This window comes from Balaenoptera ricei, chromosome 17 (assembly GCF_028023285.1).
Source record: "Balaenoptera ricei isolate mBalRic1 chromosome 17, mBalRic1.hap2, whole genome shotgun sequence".
NCBI classification, from domain to species: Eukaryota; Metazoa; Chordata; class Mammalia; order Artiodactyla; family Balaenopteridae; genus Balaenoptera; species Balaenoptera ricei.
The window spans coordinates 80,950,770-80,967,291 of record NC_082655.1 but is presented as its reverse complement, the minus strand read 5'-3'; the positions used below and the strand labels follow the sequence as shown (position 1 = coordinate 80,967,291).

Below are 16,522 nucleotides of genomic sequence, written 5' to 3'. Positions count from 1 at the left end.
GAGCTGATCTCCCTGTGCTATGCGGCTGCTTCCCACTAGCTATCTATTTTACATTTGGTAGTGTATATATATGTCCATGCCACTCTCTCACTTCGTCCCAGCTTGCCCTTCCCCCTCCCCATGTCCTCAAGCCCATTCTCTATGTCTCCATCTTTATTCCTGTCCTGCCCCTAGGTTCTTCAGAACCATTTTTGGGGGGGGGATTCCATAAACTATATTTTTAAATATAAGGGATTCATAGTATCATTAACCTGTTGAGCAAAGACTTAACTTTGAATCAAATTTTCAGTTCTCAGAAACATCTGCCGTTACTTTAAATGCATGAACAGAATGCTCACTAATGGATTGAAACCACCATATTACAGAAATATTTGCCATCTACATTTTCTCAGAAGGGCTCAGGATTATTTGAACTGTTAAATTTTTGCATACCTCTATGACACCTCAACCCATTTCTCTCATTACTTAACCAACGTGTTAAGTATGACTGTCACAGCTGTTCTCCATTAAACCAAAAGTATGATATTATTTGATATTTATATTATATTTGTAACCTGAATTTTACCACCTAAATACAATGTTCACATGTTGATTCCTACATTAAAATATTTTTTGTTAGGAAAAAAAAAGAATTTGAAAAATAACGACATACATATATATGTATATATACTAACGGATCTATAGGTACCTACTTTTACACTGTTACCTCAACCTACTGTCTTATCAACAATCAATAAACCATAAATATTTGCAGATCTGGGTGAGGAAAAAAAGGAACAGAAATGAAAACCAAAAGAATACAGCTAAAAAATAAGTTTCAATCATGTAATGAAACTCAGTTTTTCTATTTCTGAACAGTATATAATTTTTGTCAATAAATATTTATGTAGAACTTTCTAAGTTGAGGTATTAGACTAAGCACCGCAGGGGAAATAAAAATGAATGAGGCGTGGTTCCTGATTTTGAAGAGTTGGCCAGTGGGTAAACACAGCATTTCCAGTGAAGCCAAATAACCCCCCTTCTAATCCTCATATAAAAAGGAAAAAAATACAGAGAAAAGGTGCTGCCGGCCATCTCTCATTATCTATTTTCTCTCGCGTATTTTTTAGAAAGATAGAACTTGAGAATTTATTTCAAAGCACCAATGGCATATGAAGGTCATTTACATAAAAGCCACAGCAAAGAGTGGCCTCTGTCAGGTGACAGGCACACAGGGAAGCACCCGGCGCTGTCCTGTCACAGAACGAGCGCTGGGGGTCCTTCTGTGGCGGGGAACTCAGGCTAGCAACCCTGTAGGACCAGCTCACTTAATGTGACAGCTGAAATGTTTTATTCCTGACGTCTACTTTTTCAATTCACCTTGGCATTTATCCCTAATTATTACTGAAGAGGCAAAGCATCCTTGATTGCTGACTGTTTGGCTTTTACATACACAACATCTGAATTTAAACAGTATGTTAATTTGGTAGATGCTTCGGTCATATATACATGCATATATATCTTATATACATATATACATATGTATACATCTGTATGTGTGCATGTATACATATATACATACACACACACCCGCACAAGTGTTCAAACTCTGTTCTTAGGCTTAATATGAAACTTCAATTAGAAACTTTACAATACATTGTGTTGCACATTATTAACCCTATTGTTAACTTGAGAAAACTAAAGCACAGAGGGGTTACATTACCTTCTCCAAAGTACTACAGCTTTTTAATAGAAGAGCCAGGATTTGAATCCAGTCAGACTGACTCAAAAGTCCAACCTCTTAACCACTACACCACAGCACAGAATGAGGATAATAGAAATAACAAGAATAACGCCTAGATCTCTGGTGTGTGCAATGTGGGAATAATGGTACTGTTATCTGTTAACTGAATGAATGAATGAATGGATGAATGAATGAATGGGTCTAGAGTGGGAGATAAAAAAGAGATGAATTGAATTCAGATTGCCTCAAAAGTGTTGTCAAATATCAGGTCTACGTATGACGTGAGGGGCACGAGACACAGCAGACAGAGTGTTTCAAGACACCAGTAGGAGGTGTGGATGGAGACACAGCACCGGGCTCATCTTTGGGAAGAGGACGCCGTGCGTGAGCCTGGGTACCGCCCCCCATCCCCCCGGCGCAGCCTCGCTGACCCCCAGCCGGCGCTCTGTGGATGGAGCCCTAGCGCCTTCCTGGGTCAAAGTCCTCCCCGTACACACCTGTTTACCTTGCCATCCTCACTTCTCGCAGATGCACCATTCACAGCCATGATCCAGCTCAACTTCATTTGATCTCATCTGAGTACAAGTGCCATGGGTGTCAGGTCACCTTCTCTAGGGAACCTTTCCTGAACCGCCAAGGCTGGGCCAGGTGGAAGTTCATCACACCTCCTCAGCACCCTCTCCTCACACCTGCCCCACCACCCGCTGTGGGCCAAGAAGGTACGGAAGAGGAGGGCTCTGATCTACCTAAGTGTATCCTCACCACATCACACAGCGTCTGCACGACACACACTTGATGGGGTTCAGGGCAGGCCGCCCCCAAATATGCCCTTTGGCATATTGATTATTTTGAATTAAAGCTACTTGAGAAACAGCCAGTGCAAGAAGGACACTCTGACTCTCCTTCGTCCCCCTGAAAGCAGGAGATAAACCTCTCATGTGAAGATGCTCTCTCTGTACCAGGAGGGTGCAAGGCAACCTTATCACCAGAGGCAGGGAACTCAGGGCCCAGAGGCTGTACAAACAGACCCTGGGAATTCTTTATGAATTTGCTCCCCAAGCCCAAACCCCTCTGTTTTGCCAATTCTTCATAAATTTATTGTTTCTTTGTCTAAGTATAAAAGCTGCCTGCTTTGGTCACTTTTTTCAGCCCCATATCTTTGAGGCTCCCATACATACAAAATTAAATTTGTTCCTGTTAACCTGTCTTACGTTAATTTACAGGCCAGCCAAAGAACCTAGAAGAAAAGAAAGAAAAAGATTTTCCCCTACACACTCAATAAATATTTAAATGAATGAATGAATGAAATCAAAGAGGCCAAATCATTATTTTTAAATAACCAGTTCTTTGTTATCTTCTGAGTTTAAGACTCTGATGTCAGGAATCAGACTGTCTGGGTTTGTATCCTGTCTTCCACATTTAAAATATATTATATTGGAGAAGCCATTTAAACTTTTTTGACTCTGTCCTCTCATTTGTAAATGAGGAGGATAATATAATCTATTTCATGGAGCTGTTGAGAGTATTAAAGGAGTTAATGCAAGTAAAGCACTTTGCAAGAATGCCCTACACAGAGTAAGCTCAAATGTGGCTCTTAGTTTTGGAATAAACTTTAGAGAACAAGATAACTGACTTACTTAGTTCATAAATAACTTTTGCATAATGCCACAGTTATAAATATATTCTTCTTCGTAACCCACAACTGCCATTCAAACAAGGCTGTTGAATGAATTAGAACTTAAGAGATTATGTTTGCAAACTCTTTTGCGAGGTAATTCCAAGTGAGTTTAAAAAACATTTTTCCCCAAAACAATTGGGTGTATGCATTTTAGGATTTTTTTTAAAATTCACATTTCTTTATAGTGAAAAATAGCACAGAAAATTTTGCAGAGCTTTTTAAAGTGCAGCAATTTGCTGTTTAAAATTAAACCAGTAGAAACCAAATTAAATCGGGCTTGATGGTGAGTGCTGAAAAAAGGAAAGTTTAGTTCAGTGTGTGTGTAGGTTTCAACCGTGTCCCAAAGAGTCACATCAAAACTCAGACCACATCCAGTCTGGCCCAGAGATGGACATATGTAAGTAGATATTTCAGGACAAAGTTTATGGACATTAATGATTAATTTAATGAAATCAGAAGATTCTGAAAACAGTGGGTTGCTTTAGGAATATGTCTGGACCCTCCGATTGTTGGAGGGGATTGACATTCCTTCATGGGGATACAAGTTCACGGTGGGAAGGCTGAGCTTCAGTAGCTCACACATTTTTCCATGAATTGATCAAAACTCTGCAACTATGCAGTGTCCCAACACTGCATTCCACATATTAAAAATATACCAATAATGACAGGCTTTAAAAATTGACAAAAATATACGACACTTTCTGATTTTATCTTCAACACTTGTTTCTTACATTTTAGCACCTCTCATTTGTTTGAATGGAAAAAAGTACAAATAACAATTTAAAGAAAAACTAAAAATGACAATTTTGGGGGGTGTTTGAGAACAAGATTATCTAATGCTGTGGCTTTATGTTGTGTATATATGCTAAAATAGCAAAATGTAATTCCTACTTCCTATGAAGGAATGAAGTATATAAACATTTCATATCTTTAGACGATGTTTCATCTGAACTAGTGAGACATACTGAACTTCCTCCATGATTGTTTTGAAGTGAAGGGTTCACAGCAGGAAACCATTGATATTTCTTCACACTCTTACTGGCATTTCATTTTCTTTTTACTTTACAATTGTGTTAGTTATCTACTGCAGTGTAACAAGTTATCACAAACAAAGTGGCTTAAAAGAATACAAATGCATCCTCATGGATGGAATTGTGTCCCCCTAAATTCATATGCTGAAGTCCTAACCCCAGGACCTCAGGATGTAACCTTATTTGGAAATAGGGTCATTGCAGATGTAATTAATTAAGAAGAGGTCGCACTGGGGTGAGGGGTTCCTAATCCACTGCAGCTGGTGTCCTTATAAAGAGGGATCTTGGACTCAGAGGCACAGGCGTAGAACATCATGTAAAGAACGAAGCAGAGACTGGGGTGATTCAGGACAAGCTGAGGATGCCAACGGTGCCAGCAACCCCAGGAGCTGGGCGAGAGCAGGGGACAGTCTCCCTGACAGCCTCAGTCGGCACCAACCCTGCAGCACCTTGATCTCCAACTTCTGGCCTCCAGGACAATGAGATAAGGACTGTCTTCTGTCTAAGCCACCCGGCCCGTAGGACATTGTTATGGCAGCCCTAGGAAACTAGCACATGGATGGTCTCTCAGTTTCACGGGTCAGAATCAGGCACCGGTTAGCTGGGTCCTCTGCTCTGAGTCTCGTCAGGCTGCAACCAAGAAGTCAGCTGGGCTGCATTCTCGCCTGGAGACTTTCTGGGAAAGAATCTCTTCCGAGCTCATTCAGGTTGTGGGCGGAACTCATCTGCCCCGAATATATGACCGAGGGCCACCTGCAGGGCCCAGAGGCCACCGGCATTCCCCACGTTCCCCACCACGTGGCCCTCTGCACTGACAGCCCACAACATGGCTGTTTGCTTCCTCAAGACCAGCGGGGGAAGTCCTCTCATCTGGTTAGATGGAGCTTTATGTGATGTCACATAATCGTAGGGGTGACTTGCCATCCCCTTTGCCATATTCTATCGGTTAGAAGCAGGACCGGGTTCTGTCTACACTGAGGGCGGGAACGCAGAAGTGTGTGACTCGCTGGGGCGACCTGAGGGCCCGTCTCTGCCCCAACACGCATTCACCCTGTGCACCGCACTCGACTTCTTTACGTGAGTCAAGAGGACTTTTCTCACAATAAAAAAATACTGTACTGTCAATACGTAACACACCACAAATTCTATCCTTTTCCTGTAATTATAGCTCTTTAAAAATTATAAAGTCATTATTACCAATTTTGGAGGGAGTATTAAAAAAATTAATAAAAGCTCTTTGTATCAACCTTAGAAAATAAGGTACAAAAAAGAAAACAACTAAAAAGCATTCATAATCCTCAGAGTCTCAAGGAAGATAATTGCTGCGAATGTCTTCAATTCATAAATTTTAAATTCTGATACATACATTTTGATATATAATGCTATCATTACTATTTTTTAACTATTCCACTTAACTTTCGTTAACCTTCTTGACAAAATATTTATTTGCTCAAATGATTTAAAATTTCTAAATAAGAATTTTATTTTCAATTGAATCATTTAATTTTAGATTAGTTGAATTGAAGAGTATTGCCCATGTGAAGTTTGTTCTTGAGAATTTTAGTTTTCCTTGTGATATAGCATATAACCAACTTTTGAAAAGTCTCCAGGAATATTTGAAGGTAAAATGAATTTTAGTTTCCAGGGTACGAAGGTGGATACATCTCTCATAAATTGATCTCATTAATGGTGCTCAAATACACTTCGGTTAAAGAGAGCTGAATAGATGCTAAGCTATTTCAAAGGCAAGAGTTTCTAATTATAGCACGTATAGATTACTAAATGAAAGTAGACTATCCTGTCTCAGTTAATACCCTTCTTCCTTAAACTCAGCCTTCTTTAAAGTTGCTATTGCCACTCCTGTTTCTATCTCTTTGGAAGCCGGACTTACTTTTACCTATACTTTTATATTTGAGCATTCTCAATATTTAGCTTATGTATGTCTCTTGCAATGGTGTAGAGTTGAAATTTGCTCTGGACATATCTATGAATTTTCTACTTTTAACAATTCCCTTAACACATTGAAACTTCAGCTCTATCTGGGTTGTATTAGCTTTCTTTAATTTCACTTTTGGTTCATTGATGAACCAAAAACCTTCAGTTTCAACATTGTTCATGTTATTCTCCTTGGGATTTGCAGGGCATACATCCTGGTTTTACAGGTAAGTACCTTCATATTTCATGGGAGACTATTTGAAATGAAATCTCACTAATTTTCAATATTAATACTTAATATTAATAATTCTAAATACTAAATAATAGTAAATGGGAAATGTCTGATGGAAAAACAAATTTGGGGGATTAAGAGACCATTTCTTAATTTAAATAGCTTAATGAAACCTTGCTTATTAATAACCTAGGTCTGATATAGGAAGATGCTGTCCCCCTGGGATGTCATAGATTATAATGCTGTATTTGAAAGATAATTTAATATCCTCAGAACTTATAAGAGGCTATTTTCAAGCAAATGTTTTATGTTCTTTGTAAAGTGGGTATTATCAGCAGAGTCTGATTCATTAACTGTATCACCTTTTGAACACACCATGTTTTGCACCATTTCAGGGCTGTTTAGTGCCCTTTCTCCTGCTATGAGGTTTGTTCTCACCTTGATTCCAACAAGCTTTTCATATAAGATATTCTGTACTAGCAGATCCAAGGAGAGCAGGAGGTGTCCTTACAGTGTTGTATTAAAAGCAGCAACAGGACTTCCCTGGTAGCACAGTGGTTAAGAATCCGCCTGCCAATGCAGGAGTCACAGGTTCGAGCCCTGGGCCGGAAAGATCCCACATGCCGCGGAGCAACTAAGCCCGTGTGCCACAACTACTGAGCCTGCGCTCTAGAGTCCACGAGCCACAACTACTGAGCCCACAAGCCACAACTACTGAAGCCTGCACACCTAGAGCCCGTGCTCTGCAACAAGAGAAGCCACCACTCGCCGCAACTAGAGAAAGCCCACGTGCAGCAACGAAGACCCAACGCAGCCATAAATAAATAGATAATTTTTTTAAAAAATAGTGACAACTTTCAAAGACAAACCTGAGAACACTCTTGCAATTAAATTGGTTCATTAAAATCTTTATAAGAATTGCTAAAATCTTACTTCTTTAGCAATACTTTGAAGGCTTTTTATAAGTTAAACATGAAACAGCCATAGCATCATGAAGTATTATGGTAATAAGATTAGTCTCTTATGGAAAAAATTAAACTTTCATTAGCTTATAAACATAAGAACAATTTATTTGAACTAAAGTCATGAGTAAACATAAATATTTTTACATTTGTAGATAAAATATACTGTATTTAAAATTACTTGATGTTTTAAAGACAGAGCTAAATGTGAAGTATGTGGCTAGAAATTTCAAGACCAGATGGTTCCATAAATCCCAGCAGAAAATATGCATCTGCTGGCTCTTTGTGAAACTGTTTTGTTTGAAGGAAGTTTTATTTCATCACGTGGCACGGTGTCTTAGCAGATCATTCGTCTTGCCTTAGGAATGTACCACCTGCATTAGGTGTTATTTCTTATTTCCAGAATGAGTGGAGAGCAAATCGTTTTCTGTTTGATACTCAAGGAATTTTATCAGTAGAGTTTGATTTACTTGATTTATGGCACAATCAAATGTGCCAATTATAGAGTTTGCTGAAATAAGTAGATAGGTAATAAGGACTTGTGAATACTATTTAATTGCATCTGTAATCCTACAACATTATGCAAAGACCCTTGTCAATTGATTAGATGATACTGAAAATTACTTGAAATTGATGATAAAATGTCAAGTGTTGCATTTACAGTGTGTTAGCATAGGATTCCAAGTAGGAAGGTCAGCCAGCTGAGGAAGAGTTCCCATATTTACGCGGAGGAACTTGTAGAAAGTGGAAAAAAGACTAGCTACGAGATTCACGGCAGGATAAGGAGAAACAAAAACAAAAACTGTACTTGGACTTGGGTCCTCCGAGTTCCGTCCAGGGCTCTGCTAATCAGCTGAGGGTAAGTTACTAAGACCTTTCCAACTTTTGCTTCCTCATCTTCAAATGGAGTGTTTTGTTTCATTTTTTAGTCAAACGATCTCTCAGGACATCTCTAGCTCTGAAAACCTATAACTAAGAGAACTAAGGGAAGAAAAGAACCTAGAAACATAATGTGAAATGCTTTATAGTTTATAAATTAAATGATGTAAGATATTAAATCTCAATGAAGATTTGAGAAATTTTGTATTATCTTACATACTGGTAAAATAAGATTCCTAGCTTTCTTATTATTTTCATTGGTTCTGTCATTTGCTAATCTTGATTGCTGTGATCTTTTGATAATTATAAGTTTACATTTCCTTTGTGAGGGTCCCATGTTCCCTTTACTTTAAAAGCAAATCAAATCAATCATTACTTTGAACGCTTGTAACTTATAACTTCAACAGTGCAGGCGCTATCTTAGACCCCTCATTTCTCCTCATGCTTTGCTCCGTATTTTCAGTGAGAACCTACTGTTTCCCAACACATACCTATGGCACTTCTACTACATGGATAATGTACAATTACTATGGCATTATTACTACTAGAATTACTACTTTTCTGCTGGTTGAAATAAGAGTAACTCCAGGTCAAGCAATTGACTCATCTATAATTACCCCTGCAAGCTAGTTTAGTGTTTAAATATGCTATGAGTCACCTTGTTGGTTGTTTTGACACAGTACAGACACGTGTCAATTGAACAGCATTTTCTCATGTACTCGGAAAAATAGAAACCTCATGGACAATAGGTAAAATAATCTTTCACCAGAATCTTCCATGATTTGAATTAGAATATTGTTTCTTTATCCTTACCAGAATTCACCATTCCAGAGTGTTATACTAAAAGACTAACTCATGAATGTCTCAATTTTCTCCTGTATAACTTGCACCAAAGGCCTGCATCTACCTCACGGCAGTTTGTACCCACCATCAGCAGATGGCTCCCAGCTCACCTCGACTGTTTCTCCTCGTCCTTTGGCACCACTGGGAGCAATGCCAGTGCAAATCGCGGGCTTCCCAGAATGACTTCTAGTGCCCTGCTGGGTGGCACAACAAAAAAATTCAACAGGGAACATCTAGAATTAGTCCCTGAAGGAGGTCATCCTAGTATATGGCACCCAATTTGTCTTTAGATACATGTGATCATATTAGTTCACACATATTTGGATGCAGCTGGCCCAGAGGGGAGACAGCAGACATTTTAAAAGCGTGTGTCAAAATACAGAGGCCCAGCAAAAAAATAAACCCACAAGGCAAAAGCAAGAAGTTGGCAATGCCAAAATAGAACACATGGGATGCCTCAGGAAGAGGGGTTCCCTGAACTTGGGGAAGTTAGTGGTGTGATTTTTGTTTTTAACCGAGAGCCTGTGGATATGCCTTTGGTTAGGAAGGGAATATAGTCAGTTGGACAATCAGCCCACTGTCTACAATACACCTTGTCACTTCTGGACCACACACTTTAATCAAGATTTTGATAAATTACAGTGTTTTGAGAGACTAACCAACCTGCAAAATCAGAACTGTGAAGCAAGTCTAAAAAAATGGGGCGTTTGAGGGCTGGATGTCTATTTAGTGAAAATGAAGACTTACTGGAGAAAAGATCCATCTTCAAAGAATAGATGTCACATCCCATGTTTCTCCACACGGAAACAAAATGACCAAATAGAAACCTCTCATGGTAAGTTTGGTCTCAGTGCAATATTAAAAATAAACCCTAATAACTTGTTTTTAAAGGAAATAGACTCTTAGGAAACACAGGCTCGGAGCCCATGGGATTTACATCATCGCAGATGTCAGGGCAAGAGGGAGGATGGATGAGCCCACAGTCAGTGTGTTTGCTTTTTCCCTGGGGTAACCCCTGAGGTTCAGTATAAGAGCAATTTTAATCTTAAAATTAAAACCTGTGCTTTATAACTCAATTCCAGGTCCTACCTTAGCCTCGGAGCAAAACTGGCTTTCTCACCGCTTGCCTCGGCATATTTTTAGCGCAGGCCACAGTGCGCAGGAAATGATTAGACAGGAACCTCTGTGACCTGCAGCAGCCAGCCTGCTGCTTAAGCCTTAAGCTGCTTAAGTCCCACGGGAAAGCTCCAGTGCCCCGGTTTTCCCCAAGGAGCTCAGACCTTCATCAGAAGGCAGCTCATCCAACGGCAAGAAGAAAGGTCCCTGCCCGACAGGTAGATCGCTCACCACAGGACCCTAGGATCTGCAGGCATGGACGTGGCCTCACGGGTTCCAGCATCTGGAGAACAGTCCTCCCCTCAGCTCCCAGCCCCACAGGGACCTGGAGGCCCGTGGGTGCCAGTGTAGGCAGACAGGGCTGTGCTGAAGCCCTGGGGACAGAACAGCCGAGAATCCTCCCGCAGGGCTGCAGCCCCAGGGAACCACGCCCCGCCTGGCCGAGGGCTCAGGGCGGCTCAGCTCTGGAAGGATCCGAGGCCAGGTGTCTGGTCTCAGAAGGTGAAGAACCTGGGTAGGTGGGCTGCCTTCCTGCCCCAGCCTGGGAGGGGCTGACGTCACAGCCCAGTCCCTCACCTTCTGCCAGGTTTCAGCCCCAGAGGCACCTCAACAAGCTGGCCTGAACCCCATGATCCAAGAAAGGAAGAGCGTCCAGTTCAGGAGCCCGAGAGCCAGAGAGAGAGGACGCCCCATGGGGTGGAAGAGACACAGATGAGAATACAAGGACTAAGCCATCGCAAATGCTGCAGAAAAAAGCTTTTCAAAGCTTAAACATTTGATGCTGGAACTAAGAAACTAAATAGATAAATTAAAAAAGAAGATGTTCCCTGCTGAGACTGAAATCAGTGAATCTGATACGTGTGGTCATGTGCAAAAATAAATCAGAGCATTTAGCAAAAACATAAAAAAGGTGGAACTATGAGGATAAAGCAAAGAGATTGGGAGGGTAGATCCTGCAGGCCTAGCTCCCAGGGACATTTCAAAAGGGAAAAAATTATATAACACAATATTTAAGGACTATATAATAATCAAGGAAATATGAAATTCAAATTTCCCTTTGTTGAATAAAATTGTGTATCTGTGAATTGAAACTGCTCACTAAGTTTGAGACTGGGTTAGTAATAAAAGTTGCATTTAGGCATATTGTGATCTAATTCTGAAACTCTGAGAAAAAAAAGAATAAAAAGATCTAATATAATCATTGTACTAAAGAATCTGAAAAACCTATATAAACAGGAAAAAATTGGTATCTAAACTTCCAACTGCAATATAAGAAGGCAAAAATCAATGAGGGTAAAAAAAGACCACAATTCAGGAATCCTATACAAAGTAAGGTAGCCTTCACTTTTCAGAGAGAAAAAGATATTTGAGGGTAAAACATAACTCAGAACATTTTGCACAAGTACCCCAAGTGAGAAAGAACATTACTTGAAAAAAAATAAAAACTATATAGGTTTTTCAACCTTGGGAATCTCACGGCCACTCACGTAATCCCGCGGGGACTCTGCCTTCACACGCACACCAGCCTGGACTTGCTGAATGCTGTCACCACCGTCGCAGAGCACACAGCCCAGCGACGCCTGTCTCAGCCAAGCTAGCGGCGTGGGGCTGAAAACTCTGGGGTTTTGGTACCAGAAGCTGGTGGTGAGCAAAGAAAGATGCGTGTGACAGTCGGTCCTGGGCTGAGCCGAACACAGGCAGCCGAAGGGAAGCAGCTGGAAAGGCGGATACTCGCTCTCCAGCTAAGGAGGCTCTGAACTGCCACCAATAAGTTCTTAAACCCCATGCTTGTGAACTGTCCCTTTCTATTCAAGTTTTACAAAATGATTCAAGGTATAGTTCTGTCAAGTTGTTTTTTTTTTTTAAGCACATCTTTTCATCTAAAACTCCACGAATTGGCCTTAGGAATTGCACGATTTAATATCGACATGTTTGCCTAAAAGGGATATATTGCTTTTAATTATTACTATATCCTAGCTGATTATCTCTTGACTAATTAAAACACACACATGCATTTTTAAATGAAAGGATACAGTTTCAAAACACTATTAAAGGGAGCGCCTGTGTTCATTGTTTCAAGAAATAATTGAGTACCGCATGCCAAGCACTTTTCTCCTGCTGGGTACACCACAGTAGACTAAGATGGGACACAGCAGAGTCGGTGCCACTGACATGGTCCTATGAGCGGAGTGGTGTCCCCCTCAGATTCACATGTTGAAGTCCTAACCCCCGGTACCTCAGAATGGGGCTGCATTTGGAGACAGGGCCTTTAAAGAGTAGTTAAGTTAAAAAAAAAAGGTCATTAGGATGGACCCTAATCCAATATGACTAGTGTTCTTATAAGGAAAGGAAAAGTGGACCCAGGCTAGAAGGAAGACCACGTGAAGACACAGGGAAAAGACGGCTGTCCACCAGGCAAGGAGAGAGCCCTCAGCAGGAACCAACTCTCCCAACACCTTGATCTAGGACTCCCAGACTGCAGAGGGAGACGCAAGAGGGAGGAGATATGGGGATATATGTATATGTATAGCTGATTCACTTTGTTATAAAGCAGAAACTAACACACCATTGTAAAGCAATTATACTCCAATAAGGATGTTAAAAAAAAAAAAAAAACCAAAGCTTTCCCAAATTTGTTTAGATTTTGACTACATATATCCTTAAATTATTGCCAGTTAAACATATTGGCCCCATTGTGTTGCAATAAATCCAGGGTGCTAAAAATAATTTATAAGAATTAATGAACTATTATACTATTAATGTTTGCCAATGTACAATAAAAAGAGTTAAATCTTTTACTACTTTCTTTACAATATAATTCGTAAATGGAAGAGATTTGGAAGAACAATTTTAAGGAAAGAATAATTTCTAGTATAACGTTCATTAAAAACTAAGTTCTAGGCAGTGTTTTACATCCTTTGTATGTATCACCTCTGCAATAACACAAAAGGCTTGTCAAACAGGCTCACAAGAGTCCTAGCTCTTGCTCAACTTCACTAATGATTCCGAAGCTACAACGTCTGTAGCACATTTGGTCCAAGTGATACAAGAGTAACAGTGGGTTTCATGCCAAATCGGGGGCAGCTGCTCAGTTTTTGAGCTTTCTTACTTTTTGTACTTGGTCCGTCTGGCAACTGTAAAGAGGTCACACGACTAACTTACATTCCCCTGCCAGCTAAGTCCCATGATTCCATAAATTCAAGTCTATTTACAGTAGACACTTCGGGCGAACCAAGAGATTCTGGGCAGAATTCCCAGTTACTTTCCACTAGGAAATGCCCTCAGCACACAGCTTTGCAAGGAGGTCCGGTCAGAGGTCTTCAGCGAGGACGCGGCGGGAGGGCTCCGCCCTGCTGTCGAGTCCTGCGCCCCCACGTCATGGCCAGCTGCCACGATCCACGAAAGCCACGCGCTTTTGTTGTGCACACTTTGCAGATCAGGAAGCAGCTTTAGAGCAATACGCCTCCCAGAGGTAAACGGCTGTGAGTAGAGGTGCCTCGACTCAAACACATGGCAGTGAGTCTACACAGCTTCATAACCACCGGCTTCCTACACCTTCCTGGACAGTCTATTTCTTTTCTTCTTACAAAGATTTATAAGAATTTGCAAAAACGGATGCTATCTGTTATTATCAGTGGTGAGAAAAACTCTGTAACCAGATGCTATCTGTTATTTCTTGTATTCCATATATTTTATATAACAGAAAGTATGGAATCACACTATCATGTTTTTCTACATATACTTTGGAGCAAAAAAACCAATTTTGTTATCTCTGAGAAGTATAACAGATAAAACTTCACCGCTCTCCATCTCTCAGCCGCTGAAGCTGGTAACGAGCAGGCACATCAGCCCTGGTCCCACCCTGGGACCAGGGCTCAGGTCCCCAACCAAAGGGCGGGCCAGAAGCCAGTGTCATGCGGGGTGCCGTACAGCCTGGGACAGACAGGAGGACGTCACACGCTAGAGTCTGAAAGTGACAACGGCAGTGTGATTTATACAAACGACGGCAAAGCGTGATTTTATTTTATACACACAAAAAGGAAACGCAGACATTACTACTATTCCCATTTCACAGGTAAAATCACTGAGGTGATGAAAGAATTCAGGGATCACCCAGCTGGCAGGGAGCAGAGCAGTGACCTAACCAAGGGCATTTCACAGCAAAATCATGTTGCATCCACTGTGTTATTCTCTATAATTATCCTATAAGTATATGGAATATAACTATATCTGTGTGTGTGGGTATGTGTATGTATGTGTATGTGTGTGTACATACATCCAACCAATTCTTTCAGAAGCATTTAGAAAATAAACGAATTAAGCATTCAAAAATTTACATGTCAGTGTATAGGATAGGTATGCTAAACAGCATAAAAAATAATGTGTAGAAATAATATTGAAACAGAGCAGGACCCTATGGTCCTTACCCCCCATTTCCTCCACCTGCCTTTTGTCTGTAGAAAAACTGTAGCCAAAGAATATGTTTAATCAGAGAGGTCAGAAAATGCTGAAGCAAAGAAATGCAGCCAAAAGGGACAAAAAAATAATAGTTTAGTTATTAAGCAAAGCCCAGGACCTTTAGTTCCTCAAGGGCTACAGATAATAATCTGACCTGTATCCTGTGAGGTGTCTTGCAGATACTGAAACCCTCACCAGGTGGAAGAAGTTAACTACATGTTGACCAGACTGTAACCATGATGTAAGCTGCTACAAGTGCAAGAACTGGCCTCAAGGAAATGGGAACAAGCTGACCCTGGAGCTGAAGATTACCTGTACCTAAAACAATCGAGATGACGCTGGTTAGACGACCAGTGACCAATTTCAAGATGCCTGTCCGAGCTGCCTGTGCTGTTTCTGAATGTAGCCCCTCCCTCTGTCTATAAAAGCTCTTGCCCACTGATTGTCAGTCGGGGGAGTCAGCCTTTGGACACAAGTTCGCCCTCTCCCCGGGTTGCCGGCCTCTGAAACAAAGCAAACTTTCCTTTCCACCAAAGTTGCCTCTCGAGTATTGGCTTTAGGGCGACGAGTAGCCGGACCCCACTTTTGGTAACAATATAATGTGTTAGATAAATTTTCTCTTGCTAAAAAGACAATGATCATTTGATCTGGAATTTAAAGCAGTTTTTTAAAACTCAAAAAAAAAATCATAATGCAAATGATGATTTAAGACAAACAGCTTTGGACACATCACCCACTTAAAGAAAGAAAACATGACCAATACTTTTGAGGCTCGTGGGAGCTGCTCTGACTGTGTTTCTCCTACCCCTGAAGATAAGCATGGGGACAGCGGAACATACTTGACTCTGTCGTCTTATTTCACCCCTGCAACTCCACAAGCTCCTAGAGCGTAGCTGCATGTGTCACCCTGACACAGATGGAAAGTGGGCACACTTCCTTCTCTCACTCCGCGGTGCACCTGGAGATCCAGCCACACGGGCGCACGTCTCTGCCGTTAGGAGCCTGTTATTGGATAGCCCCCCAGTTCAGCGCTCTGTCCTGCTAGTGATGAATGCTTGCGATGTTTTCAGCTTTTGTACCATGAACAGTCTCACACGTGCTTCTTCACATGTACAAAGGTCTCTCTAGACCAGCCATCAGCAAACATTCATTGTAAAGGCCCAGAGAGTAAATGTTTTCATTGCCTTCCACACGTTGCAATCACTCAACTCTTCCATCTTGCACAAAAGCAGCCAGAGACAACATTTAAAAGTGGACACTGCTGTGTCAGAATAAAACTTTATTTACAAAATCAGGCATGGGTGGGATTTGGCCTGTGGGCTTGGGTTTGCAGATCCCTGCTCTAGAACATGCCAAGGGTAGAGCTTCGAATGCTGTGTGCAGAGCATCATGTGTGGAATTTTGATAGATAATGGTAAACTGCTGCCCAAAACATGTGTGCAACACTAGCTGCCTGGACTCCTTGCTTGGTGCCTGCAATAAACGCTGCCCTTCCCTTCACCACACACACAAAAAATATGTGTGCAACTCATACTCTCACAATGAGCACACAGAAGGTCTCTATCATACATATCCATGTGCATAGCTTCAATTTTAATAGATGGTGCCAGCTGCCATCCAAAGTGGCACATTGTACTCTCCCAATAAGCATTCAGAAATCTTCTG

General features: G+C 41.1%; 1 protein-coding gene across 12 annotated transcripts in view; it reads right to left on the bottom strand.

Moving 5' to 3' along the window:
* The window catches only part of LOC132351928 (uncharacterized), a 366,712-nt gene that overhangs the window by 162,704 nt on the left and 187,486 nt on the right, over positions 1-16,522 (bottom strand). The window lies entirely within an intron of this gene.